We start from the raw sequence: 8,280 nt of genomic DNA, 5'->3' as shown, positions 1-8,280 counted from the left end.
AGGACTCATGGCCGGGAAGATGAGTGGTGGTATCAAGGGTAGTTAGGATCGATTATACAACTTGTACTAGCTTATTATGCAAACTCATAAGTTGTATCGAATCCTTTGATGATTAATGCAATATCGAATATTTACCTTACTCTAAATTTATATCATATAGACTCTAAATATCGAATCTCAGAATGCGCGAATGAACCTTGTCTAAAGAATGGGCCCTAAAATTTGTCTAAGTAGGAAATGGGACGAGAGAACCTCTCCGGCCATAGATGGCCGGGGTCGGGGTCTTTCATTATACATGCATGCAACTTTAGTATACGTTATTATTATTTAAATATATGCATACATCTTATTATAGAAACTTGGGTTTTGAAAGTTAGTCATTAACAAGATTTTGACATGTGTCAAGTTATCAATTTCAGATTTTGACATATGTAAAAGTTATTATTTAATAAGAAGAAATTGATAACAATAAATTTAAAAATATTAATAATACAAATATACAATTAATAGTGTTCATCTTTGAATTATTTGGGATTCATATATTACTATGCTTATAATTTTATATTGGTTATTTAATTATGTCAAATTGCTTTTTTTCTAATTTCTCAACCTTGATTGGTTGGTCATAAACCCTTTTTTATTTTGCACCCATAATTGTTACCATTATTCATTCAATCCCAAAGGGAAATAACAAGTAGAAGCTCATCAACCTAATGGATAAATAAAATAGGCTAATCAAACACAAGCTTATAACAAACATAGATATATAGATTGGAAAAACATAAATCATTGTTGATAGATCCATAGGATCTCAAAGACTAGAGCACCCTGGTTTCCGGAAAGATTTAAAATAATTGATTTTGGCTACATATATCACCAAAATGCACTTATTTTTCAGTCAAGGGTCCTGAGAGAATTTCATGATGGGTGACCTTCCTGAAATTGATTGTCAGAACTGTGCGAATGAGGACAAAACACAAGAAAATATCATTTGTTGATTTGTAGGATCGGTAAACAATTTTTTAAAGCCTTCCAGACATAACAAACCGACCATAAAATATTGGTGGGTCCATGAACCGAGAATAGTTGTAGGGTCCACTTAGGAAGGTGAGCACATAGACTGAGAGTGGACATAGGCTCACTAAGCAAGGTGGCGATTGAGGCGTTACAGAGACAGAGGCTACATCATGGTGTGTCAAAGACACTTCCACGAATACATTGGAAAATTTAACATTAGTTACTATCAAAAAATTTGTGTGACATTAGGAAAAAGGTGTTTACTTTCATTGGTTGTCAGAGCAAGCCATTTTGAGATAGCAAAAAGAAGTGAACATGTTCTCTCCACACAGGAGGAGGGCAGAACCGAGGTTCTCTCTATGGTGTAGAAGGTTGGAGACAAGGTTATCTTCCCAAGGGAGGAAGGTGGAGGAGGTTTGACGAAATGTTATCTCCCCAAGTGAGGAAGGTGGAGGAGCTAAGACGCAAGGTTATCTCCCAAAGGGAGGAAGGCAGAACCAAGGTTCTTTCCATGGTGGAGGAGGTTGGACACAAGGTCCTCTCTATAAGAGATGAGGGCGGAGCCAATGTTTTCTCCATGGTGATCATATATTATTGTGGTGATACATCATTGATTATTATACTATGTAATATATTTTTTATTCATAATATTTTTTAAGTCAATAATTTCAATGTGTTTATATAGACATTTTCTATGTGGTGAAAAAGAATATATTTGTAACAGAGAATATATTTAGATATAAGAAATATACTTTTAATAGTAACATACATAAAAGATTTGTAAATGGATATAAATCAGTGTATTATAACAAAATAAAATTTATAAATAACATACAACAAATTTTAATATATTTTTGTTAAACTTAATTTAATTTATAAAACTTTAAACCCGCACATCGGACGGGTCCTCATCTAGTAATACAAAATACACATACGTAAATAATAAATATATACATGCATAATACATGTACATGTATACTAGAGATAAAATGCTTTGTGAAATATCATTGTTTGGCATGAACGGTAAGTCATTCCGGTTCAGTAGTGATGCAAAAGAATAATCAGAAATTTCTGAAAAGATTCACTAGAGAATTCTTATGTGTGCTGCTTTACAAAGCAAGCCGATTAAATGGTTTTCACCGACCCCATGAATTTGGATAGTGTCAAATTTCTGGTATTGTGGACTGATCATCCACCATATATTCAAATTTGCAAGAGTATTTGGTTAATTGACAATGGTGGTGAAACCATGCTATGTGATTGACAAAAATGACTCTATATGTCAATAAGTTCGCATCGGGCCACCAAATTATTATGAGTACTCCCCATTATAATTGGTTTGGGTCAGAAACCATATATATTCCATCTAAATGTGTTATACATGTTGATTTGCTCCACCAGAATGGTAAAAATGGGATTTGAATGAATGTTGGAATTATGTTGGATATAAATCTCTCTTAATGATTGATAATCTCAAGATTCAGAGACTGTTTCAGTGAGTCAGTTTTTCCAACATGAGGGGAGAAAATAAACAGCTGGAAATAAATATATTGGAAAAATTATTTGGATCCTCGTACAGTACTTTGAAATGTGCGCTAGAAATTGAAAAAGATAAATTATTTACAATGTTTAGCAAATATGCTAGAAGGCATTTTCTGACCTTGAGTAACAAAGTCACATATACCAGCTGTGCTCAAATTAATGTCCTAGAAGGATAAGATCAACTGCTAGTATAAGTCTAAAGATCACATGAAGTGTGATAGACTTATGGTTCCAAATATAAGCATCCTCGGAAAAGAAAAGAAGCATAAAATAATATGGCACCGAGGAATCAAAGAGTTATGGGAAATCTTGAGAAGAGATGTAGACATGAGTAAGAAAGAGATTCAGGTACCTGAGAATCATAATGAAAGGACATCTCAACAAGTTGAGTCATGTCTAGAATGAAAATGAACCAATAAGCAAATCGACGTCGTAATATGTTTGCATGCAGTGTTGCAGTTGATGTTGTTATTGATGAAAATCGAGGATCATAAACTGCATTTAATAGAAAAGGTTCTATTGAAAAGTGTACACAAAGAATGATTGGTTAATCATTGAAAGAAATAGCTATGAAATAGTTCAACTCTCTTGAAGAGATAATATTTGGACATGTAGTCCTTATACTTAAAAGTGTAAAATGAATGGGATATAAGTGGATCTTTATGAGAAATAAAGTACATGAAGTACTACAATGATTCTCAGAAAATACTTATGAGAGATCTGGTGGAAGCAACTAATTTAGATCCCTTATGATTTTGACAATAAGAGCAAAATTTGATTCAGTCTATCTCTTAAAGTGATTATATTGCTAGAAGCAATATTTTATAGCCCTCGAGAACGTTGTCAAATCAAGAAAAGTTTTGTAGACTTTTGACAACTTTGGGGAGAAAATAATGAGAGTTTATCTCTAGGTGAGAATCCTGGGTGTAGATCATTGTTGTTGATCTTATGGATCTCATAATGGATTGAAAAATCTTAGGATTGTGTGCTTTTGTACACTAAAGCTCTGTTTATAACAGTTCAGAAGAGATGATATATATGATCATAATGAATAACCTGAAGATGATGCTTTCAGGGGGAGAAATATGATCATGTGCGTGGTTGTACTCTTTTTTCCTTATCATGGTTATTATTCCATTGGGGCTTTCCATCGTTTTTAATGAGACAACAGAAAAACACACAAAGATAAACGTCTTGAGAGGAATATTATAATTCCAATGGTGAAAGACTATCATCTTCAAAATCTATGACATACATTGATTAGATCATGAGAGATGTAGATAATGATCAAGATGAGACCAACAGCCTGCAGAAGAATGGTTATGTACGGTGATATACAAATTTATTCAAGTGAAGATTTGGTGAACCATTTACCAAGGCGTTTCTAACCACTACTTTCAAGAAGTAACTTCATCATATTGGATTGCGACATTTTGAAGATTTGAAGTGATGTACTCAAGAGGGGGAGTAAAAGCGCGCTGCACTCTTTTTCCCTTAACCATGATTTTTCTCACTGGGTTTTCCTGGTAAGGTTTTTAACGAGGCAGCATCTTACGCGCATTTACATCTATTCAATTACAATGGACATCCAAGGGGGAGTGTTATGTATGATTTAGTGGATGCCCATTAAGGCCCATTAATAGTCCATTAGATTATAACCTAATGCTTGTTCACCAAGTTGTATCTCCTATATATACTCTATTATGTCTATGGAAAAAGACAAGCTTTTCCCTAAAATCTCTTGCTTTAACATTATGTTTGTTGTTTGTTTTAATTTAATTTTTGAACATGTTTGGTGAAAGTGTATTAATATGATCCGTGCTTAGGTAATATTTTATTTTCAAATGCACAATAAGATTTCGGAAATAACGATTAAGTGTATTAAATTGCCAAAATTTTATTCCTTTTTACAGTTAAGTATATTTTTATGCCTAACAGTATATATTTTGTAACAATATATGGAATACTAAAGATTTTATTTTAGAAATTGTATAAATCATTGGAATTTTCTCTTTAAAATGATTTTTTAGCATATTCTTAAGTGTATATATATAGTCCACGGGTTGACCAAATTAATCTCTGACCTTTTTTTTGTAACCAACCTACATTTAATTTATAACTCATTTTATAACCAATTTATAAAAATTATATAGTCTACCAAAAAAGGTTAGGTACTTCCATTTTATTTTGTCTATTCTTGTCTCAGTTTTTTTTTTTTCAAACTTAATTAATAAACTTCATTGTATATGTAGAGAATGTTTATAAGTAAGAAAATGGCAATGAGAGAATTTGATATACCCAAAAGTTAATGAAAACATGTAGTATTTAGATAGTTCGGTCCTTGTCATTGAACTCCACAAAAACATGATCATCTATGAATTTGACTATGTTTCTATCATATAAACTAGATTAGGACCCGTTCTCAATTTCTTTTATTTATATTATAATTTATTATAAAATATAATTTATATGATTGTTTTTAAAAAAAATTTAGAGAAAATATTATGCAATAAAATCATATGCTAAATATGATAGCTTGAAAAAATACCTATTTTGTAAGTTTTCTATTATTAATTTTGTAATTTTACGTATGAGAAATGATTATGTTTGTTGTTTGTTTTAATTTAATTTTTTTAATATGTTTGGTGAAAGTGTTTTAATATGATCCGTGCTTAGGTAAAATTTTATTTTCAAATGCACAATAAGATTTCAGAAATCATGATTAAGTGTATTAAATTACCAAGATTTTATTCCTTTTTACACTTAAGTATATTTGTATGCCTAACAGTATATATTTTGTAACAATATATGGAATACTAAAGATTTTATTTTAGAAATTGTATAAATCATTGAAATTTTCTCTTTAAAATGATACTTTGGCATATCCCCTTTATAATAAAATGGAAGTACACAACATTGTTTTATAAACTATATAATTTTAATAAGTTGGTTACAAATAGGTTATAGATTAATTGATAGATTAATTGGTTACAAGTTAAATGGGTGCAACTTAAATTTATTTCCAAAAATATTAAAGAAAATATTCTAAAGAATCATTTGATATCATCTAACTTACCATATTAATTTCCTTTACTAAATTATTCATCCATATTAAAATCTTTTGATATCTAACTTAACATATTAATTTTTTAATTATCATTATACTCCACATCTCATTTATATATATGAGTCTATTTTGTGAAACAAATATATTATCATATTATTTATTATAATTAAATAATAGTTTTATTTTCTGATATACCATAAGTTATATTTTTAAAAACAAATATAAATTGGTCAATCTATAAAATACTCAATCTTTAGTAATATTATTCTTGAAAAATTTTACTGAGTGACGGGTCAAAACATTGAATATTTAAATTTAATTTCATATTTTTTTTGTTGAATTTTATAGTTTTATATAATATAACATTTTGAAACATTTTTAAAATATTGAAACTTGATATAAAAGTTAGAAACTATAAACACTCAAAATTGATTTGTTATAGCAATGTCAATAATATGTCACTATAATATGAAAGAATTTCAAGAAACCAAGTATATTAAAACAAAAAGTATCACAATATATTAAATTACTCATAATATAATAACTCACTTTTTAAAGACCCAATTTACAAAATTATGTATTATATTCAAGTCATGATGTAGAATATACATCGTTGAACATACATAAACTAATACAACATATTAAAATTTTATTTTAAAATATAAAATATACAAAATTCTGTATAAAATAAAATTTAACCAGTGTTATAGCACATATACTTATCTAGAATCATTAACAATATAAAACTTACAAAATTTGTATATTTTTCAAGCCTTCATATTTAACATATGATTTTATTGCATAATATTTTATTCAAAAAACTTTTTAAAACAATCACATAAATTGTATTTTATATAAGAATTACAATATAAATAAAATAAATTTCAACACGTGCTCTAGCACGGGTCTTAATCTAGTTCTTAAGTGTATTTATATAGTCCATGGGTTGACCAAATTAATCTCTAACCTTTTTTTGTAACCAACCTATATTTAATTTATAACATATTTTATAACCAACTTATAAAAATTATATAGTCTACCAAAAAAGGTTTTGTACTTCCATCTAATATATTAAAGGAGAAGTCAAAATGTCTCACAGCCATCCTCACAAAAATTGACCTCCTTTGCCCTTAATGAAAAATACCCTTAAAAATCTTTCCGAGAAGCTTTTTAACTTTATTTAGGTTGATAAAATGCACCACATTCATCCTCAGACTTAAGATTACTAATTTGCCATTAATGAAATTTCAAATTGGACCTTTTTACCCTTACAATTAATTAAGAAAATCGTAAAAGTTTAAGTTAATAATTTATCTAATCTATAAAATATTTAAAACGTGTTTTTATAATTTTAAAAACCCTAAAACCTAAAATAATGGGCTTAAAATGAAACCCAAAAAAAAATGTATACCGACCTATTCGAAACCCTAAAATTATAGGTTGTTAGCTAATATATAAAGAGGTACAACTCTAACATTCACAATAATTCGAAATCTTTGTAAAAGAATAAAAACCCTAAGATTTTCTCATGTTCTTAAAATTGTATATGTATTATAGTCTTGCTGATCCTTTCAATGGTTCTTCATATCTGTGTTCGTGTTCTAATTATTTATATCCTCTTTCTGTAGTATTTGTATGGAACGCAAGTTCGAGCATTACCAAAGCCTTATGTATGTTTTTATTTCTTATATTATATTTATATATTTCTTTAATTATTGAAAGATTTCTATAAACAAATTATATTAATTCTTATGTTTCAGGTGAGTTAGTAGATGGACGTGATCTTAGTACTATGTTTCCGCAAAAGAGAACCAGGTATTTTATTTTTTGGTATACGTAATACATAATTTTTTATACCTTGATTATGTTAATTAAAATGCTCATGTTTATAATTGCAGGAAAGCCTCCGAAGATGCTGATATTAATGAAATATGTTTGGTAATTTGTATAGTAATTGATACTATCATCATTATTGTATTTTATTCACGTGTTTGTTGCTCTGATAAATGAACATAAATCAATAGGTAGAGGTGGCGAGGACTATTGAAGATTTTTGTTTGAATTCTGCATCATTGGAAACAGGTATGTTGTTTAATTTAGAAGTATTTTGAAAATTTTTAAAATTATTTCTAATGCTTTATCAAATAACAAATTGATGTTTTAAATTAAAACATAAATTAGGTGATTCTACCGATGATCGTGTTGTGAAAAACAGGTATTGTATACATTTAAATAAGAAATATAAACAAATTATATATATGTTTAAGGAAATCATATTAATATTTGAAATTATTGATTGTTGTTGCAGAAAAACTATGGATGGTGCTGATAATATCCCAACATTTTTGGTATATTCTTAAATAAATGAATTTGTTATTGTATAAAATTATCTTCTCTTTTTCTCGGATATAGTATCATTGGTTTGATTTATCAACAGATTAAAGATTCAAGCACAGCAATACAACGTCTTTCGGCTATTGCTCGGTAGTCGTTTATGTTAAAAACTCAAAATTACTCTAAAATTCTGTTTAAAACATGTTATAATGTTTGTTCTACATGCTTATGTTGGTATTATCACGGTAACAATTTGTGTTTAAAAGTCATTCTGATACTATTACTTTAATAAGAACATGATACTAGCGTTAATGATCGTT

This window comes from Camelina sativa, chromosome 15 (assembly GCF_000633955.1).
Source record: "Camelina sativa cultivar DH55 chromosome 15, Cs, whole genome shotgun sequence".
NCBI lineage: Eukaryota > Viridiplantae > Streptophyta > Magnoliopsida > Brassicales > Brassicaceae > Camelina > Camelina sativa.
This window is presented reverse-complemented; position numbering follows the sequence as displayed.